Source organism: Loxodonta africana, chromosome 2, assembly GCF_030014295.1.
Source record: "Loxodonta africana isolate mLoxAfr1 chromosome 2, mLoxAfr1.hap2, whole genome shotgun sequence".
Classification (NCBI taxonomy): Eukaryota; Metazoa; Chordata; class Mammalia; order Proboscidea; family Elephantidae; genus Loxodonta; species Loxodonta africana.
Window position 1 is genome coordinate 180,979,785 of NC_087343.1, and position 23,536 is coordinate 181,003,320.

A 23,536-nucleotide genomic window follows, 5' to 3' on the forward strand; every position below is an offset into this window, starting at 1 on the left:
AATTACTTTTAATTACTGTATCATTAACTCAAGTAATATAAAACCGTGCTAGTTAATAGAAATACTATGTGAGCCACACATGTAATTTCAAATTTATTTTCTAGCAGCCACATTAAAAAAGTAAAAATAAGCAGGTAACATTAATAATATATTTTATTTAACCCACTATGTCAAAAATAGTATCATTTTTACCATGTTCGTTCTTGCTGCTGTTAGCTGCCACTGAGTCATCACTCAACTCATGGTGATCCGTTTATTTGTGGGATGTTTTACATTCTTTTGTTTACTAAGCCTTTGAACAACAACAACAAAAAAATTGCTGTCAAGTCGATTCTGACTTATGGCATCCACATGTGGTACAGAGTAGAACTGTTCTATAAGGTTTTTTTTTTTTTTTTTACTGTAATCTTTAGAAGGCACATCGCCAGTCCTTTCTTCTGTGGTGCTGCTAGGGGGGTTTGAACCACCAACTTTTAGGTTAGGATTCAAGCACAGAACGTTTGTGTCACGCAAGGTCCTAAGCCTTTGAAACTGGTGTGTTTTATACTTATAGCATATCTCAACTTGGACTATCCACATTTTCAGTGCTCAGTAGTCACATCTGACTAATGACCACCACATTGGACAGCCCATCAAATGACACGTTACTTTTACTCACTGGATTGTATTTTGAGGACAAGCAAAGTAGGATATAGGGCAGGCTCATGCTATATCTTTCTCCTCAGCTCATGACAGACATTAATAGCTGATCATAGGCCTCTGTTATAGATTAAATGATGTCCCCCCAAAATGTGTACCTACTTGGCTAGGCCATGATTCCCAGTATTGTGTGCTTGTCCTCCATTTTGTGACCTGATGCAATTTTCCTACGTGTTATAAATCCTAATCTCTGCCTATGGTTAATGAAGCAAGATTGGGTTATGTTAAAGAGGATTAGTGTAGGATGCAACACCCTAACTCAGGTCATAGCCCTGATCTGATGTAAGGGGAATTTCCCTGGGGTGTGGCCTGAGTCACCTTCCATCTTACAAGAGATAAAAGGGGAGAGAAGCCCACACAGAGAAGGGACCCAGCATCCCTGCTGAGAAGCTCCTAGACCAGGGGAATGTTGATGACAAGAACCAAACCCTAAAACAAATAGAAAGAGAAAGCCTTCCCCTAGAGCCGGCACCCTGAATTCAAATTTCTAGCCTCCTAAACTGTGGGAGAATAAACTTATGTTTGTTAAAGCCATCCACTTGTGGTATTTCTGTTACAGCAACACTAGATAACTAAGACACCCTCTATAACACTGAGCCTGGCAGCATCCTCAAAAACCTTCATGTACAGCATTTTGGGCAGATGTGGCAACCTGCTCCCATAAAGGTTACAGCCTTCAAAAATCTATGGGGGAGTTCTGTGCATCTTATAGTGTCACCATGGATTGGAATTGACTCAACAGCAACATATTTTCTGACAATCAAAAGAGCTGGCATTTAGGAGGAAAACTCTCTCTGTCAATTGATACAGAGATCATAAAATGAATTCAACCACATAATTGATCATTTGAAACCTCAGGCCTCATTTCAAATAGTTTTATTTTCCTAAAACAACAACAAAAAATCATTGCTATCAAGTCAACTTCAACTCATGGCAACCCTATGTATATAAACATAGTAGAAAGAACTGTATTCCATAGAGTTTCAATAGCAATAATCTTATGGAAATGTGTCACCAGGTCTTACTTCCGGGACAAAACTGGGTGGATTCAAATGGCCAATCTTTCAGTTAGTAGCTGAACACAAACCATTTATTTGGAATACCCAGGGGCCTACTAGGGGTCAAAAATCCCAATGCCAGTTAAGACCAGATAGATAAAAATGAGGAAATCTAGTTGAGTTAAAGACAGTAGAGACTGACAGGACTATAGTAAATGGCAAGTGTATGCCCCATGTCAAAGTATTCACATTCCAAAATGAAATGTGTTACCAAACAAAACACATCCACAAGGCCACAATTGTTTGTCCACACTTATTGGCTTGCAATCTCTGACCACAAACACTAAGCCTAAAGACGAGCCACTATCCCAAAATAATTAACAATACTGGATTGAAAAAAAGATTATTACTTGTTCGATCTCTGATTTCAAAATTTTCTTTAGTCAAGCCTTTAAAAAACCTGATCTGACCCCAGTCTTATGTCTTTTTGCCCTTTCTTGAGGGGCATACCACTCACTGTGACTGGGGAGACCTCACAAGTTTCCTTTGCTTGCAATTTCTCCATTCTTTAAAACCAAACCAGTTGCCCTCAAGTTGACTCCAACTTATGGCAACCCCATGTGTGTCACAGTAGGACTGCTCCATAGGGTTTTCAATGGCTGATTTTTTGGAAGTATATCACCAGGACTTTTTTCTGTGGTGTGTCTGGGTGGACTCGAATCTCTAAACTTGTGGTTAGTAGCTGATTGAATTAACCATTTGTGCCACCTAGGGATTTGTCATAGATTGAATTGTGTCCCCAAAAAATATGTGTCAACTTGGTTAGGCCATGATTCCCAGTATTGTGTGGTTGTCCACCATTTTGTCATTTGTTGAAATTTTCCTGTGTGTTGTAAATTCTATCACTATGATGTTAATAAGATGGATGAGTGGCAGTTATATTCACGAGATCTACAAGATTAGATAGCGTCTTAGCCAATATTTTTTGAGATTATAAGAGAGAAGCAAGCAGAAAGACGTCGGAAACTCAAAGCACGAAGAAAGCAGCACCGGGAGCAGAGCGCATCCTTTGGACCCGAGGTTCCTGTGCTGAGATGTTCCCAGACCAAGGGGAGACTGATGGCAAGGACCTTCCTTCAGAGCTGACAGAGAAAGAAAGCCTTCCCCAAGAGCCAGTGCCCTAAATTTGGACTTCTAGCCTACTGGACTGTGAAAGAATAAACTTCTCTTTGTTAAACCTATCCACTTGTGGTATTTCTGTTATAGAAGCACTAGATGCCTACAATAGGACTCCTCCAGTCTTATTTACCAATCAGGAAAAAATATCCTCTAAAGCCTTCCCAAAATAGCCTATAACGTTCTTCCCAGGAAACTGGTGTAGCTGTGCAGGCTCACTAAGTCAAAATTCAAAAAGCTCTGGAACAATAGTTTCAGGGGACATCTAGGTCAATTGACATAACAAAGTTTATTAAGAAAATGTTCTATATCCTACTTTGGTGAGTGGCATCTGGGGTCTTAAAAGGGGCAATCTAAGTAAGGCACATTAATTGGTCCCATCCCACTTGGAGCAAAGGAGAATGAAGAAAACCAAAGATACAAGGGAAATATTAGCCCAAAGGACCACGTGAACTGGAGACTCCATCAGCCTGAGACCATAAGAACTAGATAGTGCCCAGCTACCATCAATAACGGCCCTGACAGAAAACACAATAGAGAGTCCCGGACAGAACAGAAGAAAAATGCAGAACAGAACTCAAATTCATGTAAAAAGACCAGACTTAATAGTCTGACAGAGACTGAAGGAACCCCTGAAACTATGGCCCCTAGATGGACGGTTAACCCAGGACTGAAACCATTTCTGAAGCCTACTCTTCAGACAAAGATTAGACAAGATTATAAAACAAAAATAATACACGTGAGGAAAGTGCTTTTTATTTCAATCAGATACAAGAGACCAAATGGGCAGCTCCTGTCCAAAAGCCAGATGATAAAGCAGGAAGGGACAGGAACTGGTTGAATGGACACAGGGAACCCAGGGTGGAAAGGCAGAGCCTACTGTCACATTGCGGAGATTGCAACTAATGTCACAAAACAATACATACATAAATTTTTATATGAGAAATTAACTTGAGCTGTAAATTTTCACCTAAAGCAAAATTAAAAAAAAAAAAATCTCTGGAACAGTAACATTTTTAAAAACTCATTTGGTGATAAAACTGAACTCATTAATCAGCAAAATCTGACTTTGTTGGGTGTGAGTCTCTTTATAGGTCTTTATTTAGCTCACAAGTGTGAACATTTATACTGTTTGCTCCAGAAATATTAACGTGTTTGATTATAGGTGCTGTCCTAGATGCCACTGGGGCAATTGTATATTATATACTGTCCATACCATATTATCTTTCTAATAAAATTCTGAAATACATTTATTTGGTTTAAAGGGTTGTAGATAAGACTGAATCTTTATTATTAGTAAAAGTAGACATATTATCTGTATCAGTAGTAGTATTAGTAAGACTACTACTAGTAGTAAGACTACTATTAGTAACCAGTGTAGTTGCTAGTAGGATTACTAGGAGGAGAAGGAGTGAATACTTATCTAGCACAAAGTATATTCCAGGCAATTTATATCTTTTAAACCATGTATTTCTTACAATAACCCTGCTAAGTAAGTAGTCTTATTATCCTTTTATAGATGTAGAAACTAAAGCATAAAAAAAATTAAGTAACTTGCCCAAGGTCATGCAGCTCCTAAGTGGTACTGCTAGGTAATGGCAGTAATCAAATCTATATAGTCTAGATTTAGAGTCTGTAGTCTTAACTGCTGTGCAAAAGTGCCTCTCTAAGTCTTTGTTATGGATTCCCCTCATTGGACATTTAGCATTTGAATGTTCTACCTCCTCAACTAGAGTTCCTATTTCTTGAAGGCATGGATTATTTCCCTAATGCTTTCTACTTGGTAAGGGTAAACAGGACACCATTTATAGCCAAGAATCAACAGGTTAAAAAGAGATTTCTTAATTTCAGGAACTTACTCAAGATTCTGCAGATTATGTTCCCTTTTATTTTTACTTCTGTGGACATTATTTAACTTTGCACAATGTGACAGTTATTAAACTCTCCATCTCTCAGTGAAAATAGTGCAGGCTCAGCTATGTACGTTACCATTACAACTACAATGAAGTTGATGGATGCTGCTGGACCCCATTTATTAAAAGTTGACTCTGAGCAATGTAGTGTGTAAAACCTTTAGGTGTCATGTCTCAGTTTATCCTTATGTAGCTTCTGTGGTGGATGCTATTACCATCCCCATTTTACAGATGAGAAACCAAGGTTTGGACATGTCAGATTATGATGCTAGGAAGTGGTGGAGTTGCTTTAGAATCTAGGTGGTTTGACTCCAGAGCCCACAATTGTCCTACTTTTTCTTTTCGCCTCTGACTTTTTCTGAGATTACTTTCCAAGATGCTGCTAGAGTTACAGTTCTAAGATACAAGTCACTTTTTAGCTTCAGTCTTTCTTTATACTCCCATCTCCAATCACTCTAGTTACACTGGAGGACTTGACATGCTCTGAGTATTCCATCCTTTCTGACCATAGGCAATACTCATTAATCCTCATAATGATATTATGGGTTAGAATTATTTGTATTTCTGTTTAACAGATTGGGGGAATTGAAGATCATAGACATTAAGTAATTCACTCAAACTCACAGACATAATATGTGGTTTTACTGTGATTCAAGCACAGGCCAGCTGATTTAAAACCTCACACACTAACATCCCACATTATACTGCCTCTTCGGGACTAGTACATACAATTTCATCATTCCAAGAACAAATTATGAGCATTTTTAAAATACTAAAATAACCAATGCAATTTCTAATTGAACTTCCTACTTACTGACTCAATGAAGAAATATGAACTTAATTGAATATTCTTCTCAGATTCGCTAGGGGTATATTTTTGGTCTTTGCATAAAACATTTCTGTGTGCCTCTGTTCAGCCTATAAATTTCTTTTTCGAGGTCAGAGTCTTTTTCCAATTAATCATATTTATCAGCAAAATACAGTCGAAGTCACAGAAATAAAAACTGAATAAAATGAGAGGACAAAGGTTGAAAAAGAAAGCCCTGGGCAAAACCCTTTTGGCCATAAGTAGATGCCAGATTGGAAATTTTATTTTCTTTCAAAAATGATTAATCATAGCAATCACCAGTAAACAGAAATAAGTATTTGTTTGTCATGACTTTCCTTATACATTAGAAAAAGGAAAAAAAATCAGATCAACCCAGTACCAACTCATTGTTTGACTGTTGGATTTCTTTTCTTTTTTAAGAACATCAATGTAGTTTTAAAAAGAAAAAGACCTTGTGAGCATTCTGATTGATTGGAAGTTAAAAAGAAGAGCAGGCTTTTTCCTTTCCTTGGGCTTAAATCCTGTGGGGATGTCTCTGAATCTTCAAATATGTCCCTCCAAGGGAGAAAAACCCCAGCACTTACAACATCCGACCTCAATGCCTGGGGACTCCCTGTCACCTCCCTTTGGAAAAATGGTTGGTGAGCTATGCAGATCACGGAGGGATTGGGTAGTAAAAACCCACCACCATCAAACAGGGGAAATCTATTACTCACCTCTCCTATTAATAGAGTTAGAGCTTCGATTTCACACTGCAAAAAGCTCAGATTTATTTTGCTTACTTGAGTCTCAAAGCTTCAGTGGTCTCAGATTTGGGAAGTGTAAATTCTGCTTCCCTTTAAACTAAATAATAGTTCTATTTATGACACTTGTCATAGCCTTTACACTCTTTTTTGCATATAAAATGAAGCAATACATATACATGCTCTAATGTTTCTAGTTGGGTATGTTTAGCACACTGATTTATTCAAAAATAGGGGCGAAAGGACCATGCTGGCTGCTGAGGGGTGAGGGAAGGGTGGGGAACTGTTGCCCCTTCCACTGACTTATAAATGAGGTGAAAATCCTTTGTCCTTTTCATTTGTAAATTCACTTTTGATTTGAAAGCAGAAATGTGCTGAGGGTTTGGTTTTAAGACAATTCCCATTTCTCAGGATGCCCCCTACCTTTTGTTTATCTATCATTTAGAAAAACGGTGAATAGCGGCTTAAGCAGCTAATAGCCAATTCCAATTCCATTTTTATCCATGAAAGACAGTTTCTCTGTTAAAATGGTAACAGTTCAATGCAAAACTAACCTAACTAGCCATTGGGTGGCACTGTTGCTCCACTGAGTTCGTGGTTAAAGACCATTTCCCTTATACTAAAAAAAAAAAAAAAAAAAAAAAAAGAAGCGTGATTGTGCCTTAAAGAAAGTAGATTGTTTAAAAGGGAAATTTGGCTTTCCTCTGCCTCTTTGATTCTTTCTACCCACTAAAAACCCTTTGACCCAGGAATGGCCAATAGGTTTAAACTCAAATGCTGATTCTAACTTTTTGATAGTGGCTGCCTAGAGTCCTGTGTCAAGAAAGACTCTGATGCCATATCCGAGGCAATATGAGAATGTTATGGATTGATTAACAATGTCTACCATGGATACACAAATTATGGAAATGGTGACATACTTGCCATTCTTGCTTTAGCCATACATTTTGAACCACATACACTGATGTACTATAAAAACCAAACCCATTGCCATTGAGTCAATTCCTACTCATAGCGACCCTATAGGACAGAGTAGAACTGCCCTATTGTAAATATAAATTCTGCACTGCCATTGGGACTAGAATAGAGAAAAAGAGAGTGTAATGCCAAATGATATGTCAAAACTCAGAATATTTATTGGGGCATATGATTCACTCCTAATAATGGGAACGTGATGAGTTATAAATGTGCTCTTCTCTTACCTCACATAATCTAGCCCAGTGCCTTTAAAGATCATGAAGAAATGTCATTATCACAAGAAGGATAAGTTTGGGGCTGGTTGATGCTAGAGCATGGACGTCTCCATCACAATATCAGAAACTTCCAAGTCCAAACTGTATACAAATGTTGTTTATTTAATTTCACATCTATTGTGGTTATAAGATTCACACAGAAATAGAAATGACTGTCACATGTTGTGATTCTTGGAGTAAACTGAAATTTCTCTGCCCCTGCTAAAAATCTTACAATAATCCCTAACACTGGGGTGTTTATTGAATGTGTTATTTAAAGGAATTTTTTGTTATGATGAAATGTGTTGTCCAACAAGGTAATCTCACCACCCCTCAGTCAGTTTGTTGTACTGTGGTGGCTTGTGTGTTGCTATGATGCTGGAAGTTATGCCACCAGTATTCTCAAATACCAGCAGGATAAGCCATAGTGGACAGGTTTCAGTGGAGCTTCTAGACTAAGACAGACTAGGAAAAAAGGCCTGGCAATCTACTTCGAAATTTAGCCAACGACAACCTTATGGATCACAACAGAACATTGTCTGACACACTTGCTTTGGATATGTCATCAGGAGGGATCAGTCGCTAGAGGACAGCATAATGTTTGGCGAGGCTGAGAGCAACAAGGGCTGGGGAGACCCTCAGTGAGATGGATTGGCACAATAACTATAATGGACTGTGGCATGCTGGTGATTGTGAGGATGATGTGGGACCAGGAAACATTTCATTCTATTGTACATAAGGTAGCCATGAGTTGAAATCAACTCAATGATAGCTCACAACAATAAGGTAATAATTATCCATATGTGGCTACCGAGCACTTAAAATGTTCTTAGTGTGATAGAGGAACTGGGTTTTAATTAATTATAATTTAAATTGTTTGTTTAAAAGGTAAGCCAAATAAGAGTTGATGCATTTGAATTATGGTGTTGGTGAAGAATACTAAATATACCATGGACTGCCAGAAGAACGAAGAAATCTGTTCTGGAAAAAGCACAGCCAGAGTGTTCCTTAGAAGAGAGGGTGGTAGGACTTTGTTTTATGTACTTTCAGCATGTTATCGGGAGGGACTGGTCCCTGGAGAAGGATGCCGTGCTTGGTAGAAGGTCTGTGAAAAAGAGGAAGAACCCTCAGTGAGATTAATTGATACAGCTGCAACAATGGGTTCAAACATAACAATGATTGTGAGGATGGAGCAGGATCGTGCACTGTTTCATTATGTTGTACATAGGGTTGCAATGATTTGGAACCAACTCGATAGCACCTAACAATAACAATATGATTTAAATGTAAGAGCCAAATGTAGCTACTGGCTATTGTATTGGAGGGTGAAGTTCTAGCTACCAGAGAAATGGTTATTACTGGGCTTTAAAGAATGCACAGCCTGTTAAATCAAATGGCCTACAGACAAGCACAATAATGCCTAATAATAATAAAGATTTATTGACAGCTCATTCACTCTTCTAAATCCTTTACATATGTAATCCTTCTAACAACATATGAGGTAATGCTCTCTACCCATTTTACAGATAAGGAAACTTGTAACAGTGGTAAGGACTAAAATATAGATGTGTCCCCAATTGGGATACGTTGATCCTCAGTTCTAGCTGATAAATTAAATACGCATTCATTGTTTATTAAGAAAGGAGGTTGAGTCCTGTGGGTGAAAGGAATGGAGAAGGGTGGCTGTGGCAGCCGCAGGGTCACTCTGCAAAATGAGGGTCCTCTTTAGAAATGTGTGTGGCCATTTTGTTATCAGTATATGTTCTTTGGGAGTCTCATCTTCTTCCCATTCCTTCTGAGTAGCTTATCTAAGTAACTATTCCTGCTAACCAAACAGACTTCCTTCTTAAGACGTTTTCTGGAAAATATAAGTTTCTACTCCTCATTACATTTACAGTGTTTTTCTGACATCCTTTAGAGAAAAGTGCCTTAATTGTCTGTACCCTGGCTCTGAGGGGGCTCTAAGGTCCTGTCGTAGCCTGAGGAAGGCAAAGACTTACTTTGGGGAGGAAGTTCAGCAAAGGTTTCTGTGGTAGGCAGAATGCAGAACAATGTTTCACCTCCCTCCCAGATGGACCCCAAGAACCCGTGAATATGTTAGTTTACATAGTTCAAACGTTCTAAGGATATTAAGAAAGAGAGATTATCCTATATTATTCAGGTGGGTCCAGTGTAATCACACTGGCCCTTAAAGGTAGAAGAGAAGGTGATGTAATAAAAGATAAGAGACAGATGACAAGATGCTACACTACTGGCTTTTAAGATGGTGGAAGGGAATGTAAGCAGCTCCTAGAAGCTGGGGGTGACAAGGAAATCGACTCTCCCTTAGATTCTCCGGAAGGAATGCAACCCTGTATACGTATATTAGACTCATGATCTTTAGAACAATAAGGTAATAAACCTGTGCTGTTGCAAGTCGCTGAATTTGTGGCCATTTGTTACGACAGCAATAGGACTAAAACAGCTTCTTAGAGGGGGAGACTTTTGGGAGAATCTTAAAGAATAGAGGAGCCTTGTCAGGTGGAGAAAAGAAGAGGCATTCAAGGCAGGAGAACCAGAAAGTTTAAAGGCATGAAGCTCCAAAAGAGAATTCAGTGTGCGTGAGCAGAGCGTATCTCAGGTTACCTGCAGCTATGTGTGTTCCAGGGAGATAAAAGACAGAATTTTGGTGCCACTGCCAGCACTCTGTGGTACAGGAAAGAGAGCTGTCTGGTTTCATTGCTAATCACTAGCATTATGGGACCAGTACCCATGGCTAGGCTTTCTTCATCTGAACCCAGCATGGTCCTCAAGGCTGAAGTCTGAATCTCCTGTGGTCCTGCTCCGTGCGTTCCTCTTCCCACAGAGATCAAGAGAAAAATACCGATAAATATTTGCTACTGGAAAGTCCAGAGCAAAAATCTCCATTAAAAATAAGAAAGTGACTTAAAAGAGAGAAAGCTACTTCTGTTGTCTTAGGATTTTTTGCTGGCCTTAGGAAATTTACAAGAAAAGAAAAAATTATCAATTTCAGATCAGACAAAGACTTATAAAGGAAATCTTTTTGACCCCTATCATGATTTTATCTTATTTATATATTTTTATAGCAGGAGAAAAGTGAAACTGATAAAAGATTTCTCCTTAAGGAAGCGCTTTTGGAAACTTTTTTGATAAGCCAGTGACCTTAGGGGAGAAGCAAGATCTTCAAGCCTGGATACATGAACCCCAAGTTTCAGAAGAATTTGCAGGGCTGCAATGGTGGAATAAGAGGAGTTAAAAGGAGGACAAGAGAGAATTTTACACTCCATGGTGGAGGCTTCTCTCCTCGAAACTAGATATCACCGGGGGAGATTCCAAAGCCGTGGAATGTTTGGTGGGTTCTTATAGCCCCTGTGAAGGTGGTGAGCCCTACATCTGGGATTAGACAGGAGAGAAGCAGGCAACATGGCTAGACACAAGCAGAACAGGCCAGGCAGGTTTTTACAACCTTTGCTATTTTTACGCTTGATTCAGTGACATTTCTTCTATTGTTCTTGTCTGATTTGGTCAGCATGTCTAGGGAATTGGTTGGTAAGCGCGGTGAGCCGGCTGAGTAAGTGAGGTAAGTGAAGAACTTGCCTGAGGGTTAACATTTAAGGGAGTAGCAAATAACTCAGTGTTTATTTTCCTAGGACTGCCATAACCAATTACCAAGGAAATTGATTGCCTTACGGTTCTGGAGGCTGTTGTTGTTAGTTGCCATCAAGTTAATTTCAACTCAGGGCAACCTCATGTGTGCAGCGTAGAACTGCTGCACAGGGCTTTCAAGGCTCTGGCCTTTTGGAAACAGATCACCAGGCCTGACTTTTGAGACACCTCCGGGAAGTTTCAAACCATCAACCTTTAGGCTAGTAGTGAAGTGCTTAACTGGGCCACACAGGGACTCCTTTCTGGAGGCTAGAAGTCTGAATTCAGAGTGTCGAGTCCATGCTTTGTCTGAAGGCTCTAGGAGAAGATGCTTCCTTGTCTCTTCCAGCTTCTGGTGGCCTCAGGGTACCTTGGCATGTGGCAACATAACTCCAATGTTTTTTCTCTGCCTTCACATAGCCATCTTCCCTCTGGGTTTTTCTGTGTCTGTGGCTTTTCTCATCTTTATATAAGAACACTGGTCATATTGGATTAGCACCCACCCTACTCTAGTATGTCCTAATGTTAATTTAACTACCTGCATCTGCAAAGAGCCCTGGTGGTGTAGTGGTTAACAGCTCAGCTGCTAACCAGAAGGTTGCAGTTCAGATCCGTCAGGCACTCCTTGAAAACCCTATGGGGCAGTTCTACTCTGTCCTATAGGGTCACATCTGCAAAGGCCCTATTTCCAAGTAAGTCATATTCACAGGAGCCAAATCTTTTGGGGATGACACAATTCAGTCCATAACACTCAGTAAGCAAGATGAATAATATTTTAATATAAATTTTTTAAAAATCAAAATCAGTGTAAAAATTCACAACACTCTATCGGAGCCTGAGGCAAAAGGAAAAATCAGTAACACCGATCCTGCCTTTATTTTATATTTTTGATATTTTGGCCATCATGGAATTTTGCATTAACTTTGATCTTTAAAAGATATTGTTTTAACGTATTAGTTATCTTGAATATTTTTTTGGTGCCCTCTTAACTTTTGCATGCAGGGAAAGTTACTTTAGTACTGGCCTTTTGGTAGGAAGTAAAGGGAAACTTGTTCTAAATATGGGCTGGCAAGTGGGAGATAAGAAGGCCAAGAAAGTCAGAAGTAGGACTTCACTATCTAAATTTTGCTGGCTTTCTAAGTTTTATTCATACACCAAGTAAGAACGGTAGGTAAGAACTGATTCTATTAAACCCCATTTGATGAGGAGGATGAGGCGCAGTGTGGTAGAATGTCCTATGTGATATGTCGGAGCTAGAGTAATGTCTTCTAACTCCCAGGTCTCTATTCGTACCACAATTCATTTAATATCTTGGCTGAGACTTGAAATTTCCTTCGCTCTATGAGTCAGAATCAACTCAACAGCAACGAGTTTTTTTTTTTTTTTTTTCATTTACCTTTCTCCTTGTCTCTTTCAGATATTTTGTTGTTCTGATTTCTACACAGGATTGAGAATATCTAAGTATGTGAAATTAGTTGTCCTTTTTTTTTTCTCATTTAGTTATCTGGTTCCCATTCATATGTAAAAGAGGAGAAAAAGTTGCTGCACTATTGCTTTAGTTTCAGGAAACAGCTCTTGGCTACACGTACGTAGTCACAACATGTAGAAACCAGAGTGGATAGTTGCTGGCGGAAGCCACCATTTAGGTTTATGGTTGTAATTACAGTTTAATTAGGATGTCTTCCATTGGCATTTTTTTCTATTTTTTAAAAATCTTTGTAGGCAACTGGTTTAGCAATACATTTTATATATAGATAAGGACAGATATGTGATGACATAGTGGTATCTGTTTAATATTTCCATTTAAATAAGGCTCAGATTTAGCTTTCCCTTCATTATTTCCTGCTTGCCAATTATCAAGCCCTAACTAGTGAATGGAAAACCTGGTGGCATAATGGTTAAGTGCTACAGCTGCTAACCAAAGGGTTAGCAGTTTGAATCCACCAGGCTCTCCTTGGAAACTCTATGGGGCAGTCCTACTCTGGCCTATAGGGTCGCTATGAGTCAGAATCGACTCGACGGCACTGGGTTTGGTTTGTTTTTTTTTTTTGGTAACTAGTAAATACTGTATTTATCGATTAATTTTGTGCAGATCTTATTATTCATAGCTCATGCAGCCTTTATCTGATCTAATCACTGTTGCATGATTCAGTCCCGATAACCGAGAAGAACAGTAACAGTTGAGTAAAGAGAGAAACAGCTTTAGTAGACTAGCATCTAAATGTCAAAGTGTTCATTTTTGTTTGCACATAATGAGAAAGCTCCAGAGAGCTGAACTGAGGCTGGACGTGTAATGATGACAAACCTTTGGAGTGAGCCCAGGAAGACATAAGCAGAGACTAATGAGGACCGGCCATGTTGCTGGTGCAAGACTGTGTGCAGAGGGAGGCAATATGATCACACACATCAAGAAGTCGGAGAGAGACCATGCCACAGAGGAAAGAGACAGCTGGGAGACAAAACAAACCCCAAGAAACTAGCCAAAAGCCTAGAAATGTGAGAGTCTGCCCTTAAAATCTGGCTTTGTGTGCAGGACCTTGGGCATATGTTGGCGGTGGGATGACTATTGTTGCTATTAGCTGCCCTTGAGTTAGCCCCCGACTCGTGGCAACTCCCGTGTACAGCAGAATAAAATACTGCCCAGTCCTGTGCCATCTTCATGATCAGTTGCAGATCGAACTGTTTTGACTCATATAAAGTTTTCGTTGGCTGTTTTTCAGAAGTAGATTGCCAGACCTTTCTTCCTAGTCTGTGTTAGTCTGGAAGCTCTGCTGAACTTGTTTGGTATCATAGTAACACACAAGCCTCCACCAATGCATGAGGTGCAATGTCCCAGGTCTCCCAAGTGGAAGGTGAGAATTCTACCACTTAACCACCACTGCCTTCAGTGGGATGATAGAGCACTTTTAAAAGGAATCTATTCACCTTTTGATGTGCAGGGATGTGGTGGGTACTGATTGCCGTGGATCTAGAAGAAGAAACCTGAAATTGTTGTGCCATGTTTATACTTCCCATGAAACATTATAGCACTGTGACTAAGGACAGAGTTGGGTGTCTGGTACAACTCAAAAGTCAGCTCTTTCACTAACTAGTTGTGCCTGTGGCTAATTTGCTTACTCTTTCTGTACTAATTTCCTCTCTATATGGAAGTGGTAATAGTACCTAGTTCCTAGTGTTGTGGGGGGGATTAAATGAGATAATAGACTTAAAGCACCTTCCCCTGTGGCAGCCAGAGTGATATTTTAAAACATGAACCATATTCTACCACTTACCCCTGCACACAAAGCCCATAAAGATCTGACCCCTGCCTGGCCGACCTTGTCTATGACCACTCCCCTTCAATCTATACTGCAGCTACTCAGCCTCCTTTGTTTCTCGTACACACAAACTCACTCTGACAGCAAAATCCTGGCACAGGCTAGCTCCTCTGCCTGAATTCTCTTCTCCTAGATGTTTATAGAGGTCTCCCCTGACAACTAAAATGCAGTCACTCTGCCACCTCACTGTCACCTTCTATTCTATCATCCTATTTTGTTTTCCCCACAGCCCTTCTCGCTATCTGAAATTGTTTGTTTTTTGTTGTCTGTCACCATTCCCTTCACCTTCATTAGAACATAAACTTTGTGTGAGCTGAGAATATGAGTGGGACCCCATTCATCTTCTTCAACATGATATGTCCAGTGCTTAGAACAGTGTCTGGTAGTAGGCACTCAATTAAAACTTCACTGAATGAGTGAATGAATGATGGCAATGCCTGTTGCTCAATCAATGTTAGCTCTTATTTGTATCCATGTTGGTAATACAATTTACACAAATGGCATGAGGAATTTAGGCCTTCCAGTTCCCTGGGTGGCACAAACAATTTGCTCTTGGCTAGTCACCTAAAGGTTAATGGTTTGAACCCATCCTGCAGCGTCTTGGAAGGAAGGCCTAGCCAAGAAAACCTTGTGGAGCAATTCCACTCTGTAGCATGAGGTCATCATAACTGGATGGCAATGAGTTCTGGTTTCTTTAAAGGTTTTTCCATGGCTCTATTCAGTACAATTCCTCTCTGAGGTCCTGGGAGCAAATACCTTTTGTCTCAGGATAAGAGGACCAACTATCTGCTTTACTGCCTGGAATATGTACTGTCGCAGTTGATCATTTGAACTTTCATAGTATTCAAGCGCTGATGCAGGTATTTAAGATCTTAATAGCAAAAAGTAAAAAGATTATTTACATAGTTCATAAAAGGACACCCTAGGCTTCTTTTCTGTATTTTACAGCACCTCAGCACAGTGGAGAGTGGATTCAGTGATGCACTAAGTTTTATATTATCCCCAGCTTGCAACACAGTCAAATGGCCATCCTGGCTTTAAAACTTCTTGAAGCAAATCACCCATTGCCACTGATACTAAAAAGAAGCTTCTTTCTTAAATCCTAATAAATCCCCCAAATCTTATGCAAATTGAATAATACCCGTGTCAAAAGACTGTCAGATAACACCTCTCATTCCCAAGGACTATTTGTAAGCATAAAGAAACATCCAGAAAGAAGTAATAAATTGTTCCAGTACACTGTTCTGGCAGCCATTAATAAATCAATATGAAGGGGAGTTCTGAAGGGCAAAATGTTGCTGTCGGTGGGTGTCCGATTTAATTTTGCTCTAAATTAATATTTCGAATATGATAAGTGAGCTGGCAGGAACAGATTTCATGATTAATTCTATAGAGTCAAAAATGCTTTGATGGCACTTTAATAGCTGCTCCAGTGATCTAAAAGTGCCTGAAACGGGCTCATGTGGGCAAGATTACAAATTGCATGATAATGTGGATCCCACCCAAGGAGGAGATTTACTTTTTATTTTCAAATCTCTGGCATACCTTGGGATAGACGTGTTTCATCATGCAGGCAGAGACATTTTTATAGTATTGTGAGCCATGGCTGAAAGATACATGTGGTATGAGTGAGCAGAAAGTGCCATTAGAACCCTCCTGTAAGTCCTGCCTCCCTGAAGTCACATTAGTCAGCTTACGATGGAGTCATTGTTCCCCTGGAAATTAGGGCCCCTAGAATAAAAACATTCTATTTGAAAAGGACCAGAAATATGGATACAATCAGAGCACATGGATGAAAAACAAGAATGAAACTTGGAAACTTATTTTGGAGTCAACTCGGACTTCAAATTTCTGCTAGCTGCATAGGCTTACAGTTACACGAATTGGGAGGCTATCACTGGAATTTCGTATTTGTTCAATGTTTATTGAGTGCATCTGGAGTTTTGCTAGGTTCTCCAACTTTAAAGGTAAAGTCAACAGAGTGCCTATACTCATGGAGCTTTTATTCCAGCTTGAGAGGAAGATACATTAATATCACATACAGAAAGGTTAAATGGAAGATTGAACAAATTGTTTTAGGACTGTATGAGAAAACAGAATTAGCTCTGTCTGAAATCTTCCATGTTTCATCTCAGTCTTAGAGAATGAATAAGTCTTTGATGAGGGATATGCAGGCATTTTAAGTAGAGGAAATAGAGGGGAAAAGATTAAGGTGTTAAAATGCTTAGCAGGTTTGAAGAACCATAGGTGGTTCAGCCATTACCATTCTAGACTAGAGCACAGGACTTAGAAAAGAGACAAGACCAAAAACAGAGACTGAAGTCAGAGCTTTGAATGTCATGTCCAACTGGACCATTATCGTTGGGCATAGGTCAGGGTCACCAGCATGAGATCACATGGGTAGAGTGGGAAGAGTGAGGAGGGAAGTGAGTTTAGGACCAAGCCTTAAAGGACATTATTTAGTACATTATCAGAGAGGCAGAAGGGAAACAAAAGTGAGGGAGTCATTATAAAAAGGAGGGTTCAGCAGTGTCATATATTATCCAGAAGTCAAGTAAGAGAAGGACTAAGACATGTCTTCTGGAATTAACTGCTAAGGAAGTTAGGTGGTACACCCTTAAAGGAATGGTAGAAAAAAGTATAGGAGCTTCAAAAACCCAAAACCAAACCTGTTGCAGCCAAGTCATCTCCGACTCATAGGAACCCTATAGGTCAGAGTAGAACTGCCCCCTAGGGTCTCCAATACTGTAATTGTAAGGAAGCAGACGGCCACATCTTTCTCCTGAGGAGTGACTGGTGGGTTCAAATTGGCCATCTTTCTGTTGGCAGCTGAGTGCTTAACTACTATGCCGCTAGGGCTGCCTGTTGTAGGAGCTTAAAAAAACCAAAACCCAGAATGTTGTAAATATAGACAACTTTTCCAAGGTTATGTTCATCTTTGACAAAAGACATTCAGGGTTGCTCCTTTTTCCTCCCAAAGAAAAAAGTCCAAAATTACCAGTCTCATGTTCAACTTTTTGTTTGTTTGTTTGTTTGTTTAGCCTTTAGCTTAAGTACAAAATGCTTCAGGAGGACACTAAAGCTAAACTGTCTACCCCTTCCTTCCTCTCTTATGATTGGTGGTCCCCCAGGCATGTGTGCTGGTCTTTCCTGCCCTGTGAGAACTGTGGCGGCTATGGACAGTTATTACAATTCCAGGAAATTCCTTTCCTTTAGCAGTCACTTTTACATCTACTATGGGCCCAAAGGTCACAGCCTTGGAAACCTTATGGGGCAGTTCTTTTCTGTCCTGTAGGGCCACTATGACTTGGAGTGGGTTTTTGGTGATGGTCCATTGACTTTAAAGTGAGCTACTCATTGTTATCATCAATCAGTTTATTGAAGAGTACATGGAATTATGTGCAAGTCCCAGTAGGAGAAAATAAAGACTTGGACCTGGTGGAGTTTACTTGATAGATGGGCTTTCAATTAAAATTTCTTAACCTTTTCGTGGAAGCTCCATAAACACATCCAAACTGAATTGCTGGGCTGGCTGTGGGGACCATGGTCTATCTAACTCAATTAGCATAACATAGTTAATAAAGAAAATGTTCTACATTGTACTTTGGTAAGTAGCATCTGGGGTCTTAAAAGCTTGTCAGCAGCCATCTGAGATACCTCGCTAGTCTCACCCCATCAGGAGCAAGGGAGAGTGAAGAAAACCAAAAGACACAAGGGAAAGATTAGTCCAAAGTACTAATGGACCACAACTTCCAAAGCCTCTACCAGACTGAGTCCAACACAGCTGCGTGGTGCCCAGCTACCACACAGTGACTTCTTTGACAGGGATCACAATAAAGGGTCCCAGACAGAGCTAGAGAAAAATGTAGAACAAAATTCTAACTCACAAAAAAAAAGACCTGACTTACTGGCCTGAGAGAGACTGGAGATATTTGAGAGTATGGCCCCTGAACACACTTTTAGCTCAGTAATGAAGTCACCCCTGAGGTTCACCCTTCAGTCAAAGATTAAACAGGCCATAAAACAAAATGAGACTAAAGGGGCTCACCAGCCCAGGGGCAAGGACTAGAAGCCAGGAGGGGAGAGGAAGGCTGGTGATTGGAAATCCAAGGTTGAGAAGGGAGTGTTGACATGTCATGGGGTTGGTAACCGATGTCATGAAACAATATGTGCCCTAATTATTTAATGAGAAGCTAGTTTGTTCTGTAAACTTTCATCTAAAGTACAATAATAAAAAAAGGCAAAAAAAAAAAAACAAAAAACTAAAGGCAAAAGCCTGAAGCCTAAAGATTTCAATTCTAACCATTGAACTAACATTGTGATTGTGTTAATTCTGATTCTGTGGTACTAAATGAATGCTGTGTGGTCTTACCTGCGTGCCTTGCCATGACTATCTTGCAATAAACTAAATGAGCTTATGCATGATTAAAAAAAAAAAAAAACTTCTTAACCTTAAATAATCAAAGTTGTCAAATGAGAGTATGTCAAAGAGACTTGCTTGCCCTTCATATGTACTTTTTTTTTGTTTTCTTCAGAATTTTATTGTGTGTTTATGTTTTATTTTGCTTTGCTTTGCTTTGAAATGGATGCTAAAGACTTTGAAGATTTGTATTTAAATTTGAGAACTTCTGTTGGAAACTTATATTCGAGTGTTTTTATAAAATAAGATCATAAGTAAGCAGACCATTGTTAATTCAATGTCACAATTTTCCTTATACAAATATTATTTTTTTTTAGGGAATTCTATGAGAATTATCTTCTGGTAAGCCTAGATTCTCACCATAGGCATTCAAGAACCTACATTACCGTATTCTTCCATTAACTTCTAGACAAAGCACAAGCACCACTTGCCGTTGAGTAGATTCCAACTCATGATGATCCCATCTGTGTCAGAGTAGAACTGTGCTCCGTAGTGTTTTCAGTGGTTGATTTTTTGGTAGTAGATCACCAGACCTTTCTTTGAAGGTACCTCTGGGGGGACTCCAACCTCCAACCTTTTTATTGGCAGCCAAGTTCATTAGCTCTTTGCACCATCCAGGGAAAAAGCACACCTGCCACAAATAACTGTTCTATTATTCAGGTGTGCATCTTGTAGCCCCCAATGTAGAGAAATGTATGTTTGTCTAAAACCGTGTTTATGAGAGTGTGCTAATTTTTTTTCAATGTGAATGAATAAAAATAACAAGGGGCTAAACATGAGAAGTTTTGGGTACATTCTTTGGTCATTCATGTTTGACCAATGTCATAGCAGTCATGAAGGAAAACCATTCCTGTATTTTATTTTTCCTAGAAAACTGTAATTTTTAGTTACATACAGTTAGATAAATGCCTGAGTAAATGCACTTCTGTGATGACTTTTCTTATAGGAAGGAAAAAAAAAAACAAACAGCTTAAATTAGGTTACCCAAACTTGATTTTCTTTCAAGCTGTTGAGGTACATGTTGCCTTTTTTTCTTTCTTTGCCTTTGCTATTTCAAAGTACACATCAGTGATGTTAGGATTATTTATTATGCATTGACATTACAGTCTTGCTACTAATATTCATTGGAATCCTCGAAAATTGATTAATAAGTGCAAAAGACTTGTCTAAGAAAGCATTCATTCACTCATCTTTTAATAGTCTTCATATAAATAGTATTATTCATTCTTTTTTGCCCCCCCCAAAAAAGGTCAAAAAGTTATTATTTTAAAAGCTGACATATTTTTGGTTTCATTGGTATTTCTAAGGTATCTGGTTATGAATCTGTCTAAGCTTGTAAATTAATGAGTAAAGGTAATAGCCAAACTCATGAATGTCTTTTGCTTCTTTTAGATCTGACAAAATTGAAGTTCAAAGATAAAAATTATTTTAAGGTTTGGTTGTTTATTCAAATTGGTCTTGCCCATTGATAAATATCTACCTGAGATGACTTGTAGGGCATATTCCTTTGCCTCAAAGTTATTTTGATGACTAGAATTCCTCCATTCAAGCTAAGTAAGTTGAAATAATGTCCACAAGATGCCAACCCAGCCACCTCCAATTGGCCTTTGGCCATGCAGGACCCTGATCTCTTCAGTGTTCCGGAGTTGCTTAGACTTAGAGATTCAGACTTTTCCTGGTAAGGTCCACAAGAGAGAAGTGTCAAACCAGAATGCTAGTTTATTAATTTACCACGAGAAATAGAACTGTCAGGCAATCCAGATGTTCTGTGAGTTAGCACATAGTTTTCAGGGAGACCAATATTTTCCAAAAATTGCGTGTGTATATGCAAACTCTGCCCCCCCCCCCGACCCAGTATAGAGGGCCAAAGCTTTCTTCATATTTTCAAGTTAAGAATCTAGGCTGTAGGCAAACTACAAGTGAAACCACATTTTTGGACGTTTTCTTGACAAATGTAGGTGGCCAGAAAAGGTGAGTGCTTAATGGCGTCATCGCCATAGGATACACCTTCCAGGTAGATAGGATTATTGTACCTTGCAGAATATTCCCCGGACAGATTTACCTGTGCACTCCCAACTGTTTACTTCTGGGATATTTCTTTTCTAGGGGTTCCACAACTGATCAAGCCCCCTTCTGTTGCAAAGTCTTTCCTTAAGGTATGTTGCCATCTTCAATCTAGTTAAGTTCAACATTTCTGGGACAGAGGACTCTCCTAAAGGCAGTGTATATACTTCTACTCTGATGTAATTGGTATTGGTTTTATAATTTGAATTTCAGGGGACAATTTTTATTATCTTATTTTTATAATTTATCAGAGTCAAGAGAAGGAAAATCAACATATTCTCCATATCCTGGCATTATGAATATCAAGAGTTTTATTCCTTTGGAGTATGAGGCAGTCCCTAGTGAAATTCATATATGGCTAAAGAAGAAAATATGTGTGTGTGTGTGTGTGTGTGTGTATGTATCTTTGGTGCTTGTTTCAGCAGCATATATAATGAAATTGGAAAGATACAGTGAATATTAGCATGGTCCCTGCACAATGATGACATACAAATTCATGAAGTGTTCCGTATTATTTTGGAGCCATGGTGGTCCACTGGCTAAGAGGTTGGCTGCTAGCCAAAGGTCAGCAGTTCAAATCCACCAGCTGCTCCTTGGAAACCTTACAGGCCAGTTCTACTCTGTTCTATAGGGTTGCTATGAGTCGGAATCGACTTGATGGCAAGGGTTTGTTTGTTTTTTTTGGTATATAACCTAAAAAAAACAAACCCACTGCCGTCGAGTCCAACTCATGGCGACCGTATACGACAGAGTAGAACTGCCTGATAGAGTTTCCAAGGAGCGCCTGGCAGATTCCAACTGCCAACCTCTTGGTTAGCAGCGGTAGCACTTAACCACTATGCCACCAGCGTTTTGGTGTATAGCTTTGATCATCTTTACTCACTGTTTTGAATTTATCTATCAGATTTTTCCTTGAACGGTCTTGCCTGATGATTGTCAACTTGACTTTATAGAGTCCTTCTATTTTATGTTTGTTTTCTACTTTACTAACTCTGGTATTTGAAATATTTTCTTTCCTCTATTTTCCTTAAGGTTTGTCATATTGTTCTTTTTTTTTTGTTCTTGAGATAATTTTTAGTTTCTTAATTTTCAGCCTTTCTTCTTTTCCATTATGCATATTTAAGCCTATAAACTTTCTAGCATACAGTTTTAGCTACATCACATATATTTTGTTATGTACTATTTTTATTATCATTGAATTCAAAATATTTTATAATTTCCATTATAAGTTTGCCTTTGACTTGTGTATTATTTAGTTCATTTCTTAATCTTAAATATATGGAAGACTTCTGTTATTGTTAGCTTCTGTCTAGTCCACCACTGACTCATGGCAACCGTGCACAAAGCGATGAAATACTGCCTGTTCCTGCACCATCTCTGTGATCAGTTACAGATAGGACTGTTATGATCCATAGGGTTTTCACTGGCTGATTTTCAGAAATAGATTGCCAAGCCTTTCTTGCTAGCCCATCTTGGTCTGGAAACTTGGCTGAAACCTGTTTAGCCTCATAGCAACACACAAGCCTTCATTAACAGACAAATGGTGGCTGCACTAAGGTGCATTGGCAGAAAATAGAACCCGTCTCTCCCACATGGGAGGCGAGAATTCTATCACTGGACCACCACTACCTTCATGAGATATCATGAGATATTTCTAGTTATTTTCAATTATTATACAATTTAATTTTATTGTGGTTAAAGAGTTTGTAGAATTTCAATGCTTCGAAATTTCTTTAGTTGTTTTGTTTTTCAATATGCATTAATTAAAAAAAATTGCATGTGTAGTTGGAAATTATTTGTGTTCTACAGTTGTTGGGAACAGTAGTCTATATATCCGTAGATCAAGAGTGTTAATAGTAATCAAACCTTCTCTATCTTTGCTGATTTTTTTTTTTTGGCTGCTTCTATCAGTTACTGAGAGAGGAATATTAAAATCTCCTAATGTGCGTGTTCATTGTTTATTTGTAGGTTTGCCAGTTATTGTTCTGTAAATTATTGCAAGTGTAATAAAAAAAAAAAACAAACAACACAGTGCTGTTGAGTTGATTCCAACTCACAGCGATCCTGTTGGACAGAGTGAGACTGCCGCATAAGGTTTCCAAGGAGTGGCTGGTGGATTCTGACTGCCGACCTTTTGGTTAGTAGCCGTAGCTCTTAACCACTGAGCAACCAGGGCTATATTATAATATTCAAAAGAAAAAAAACCCAAAATATTGTAATATTAGGTGCATATAGATTTAAAATTTTAAATCTTCCTGTGATGGAAAATTTTGTCATTATGTGGTGGAGTTCTTTGTCTCTAATAATGCTTTTTGCTTTAGCATGTATTTCTTTGATATAAATATAAGGCTATGATTTAAATGGTAGACCTTTGTTTCTGTATCTTTGTTTTAGTAAAAAGGTGTACTTTGTATTTTTTAAAATTATTTTACTATTGTCTTTTCCAGTATTGTGTACTGTTTTTTTGTGCTATCAGTTTTTTCTGCTGGTTTTCATTCAG

The 23,536-nt window shown here is 38.9% G+C and overlaps 1 long non-coding RNA gene and 1 other non-coding gene across 2 annotated transcripts in view; both read left to right on the forward strand.

The window, feature by feature from the left end:
- LOC135230460 (uncharacterized) overlaps positions 1-23,536 on the forward strand; it is a 283,687-nt gene that overhangs the window by 226,655 nt on the left and 33,496 nt on the right. The gene's annotated exons all lie outside the window — the stretch shown is intronic.
- LOC111751858 (U6 spliceosomal RNA) lies at positions 21,446-21,552 on the forward strand. Its single transcript, XR_002786916.1, has one exon. It is a non-coding gene; the product is annotated as a U6 spliceosomal RNA (small nuclear RNA).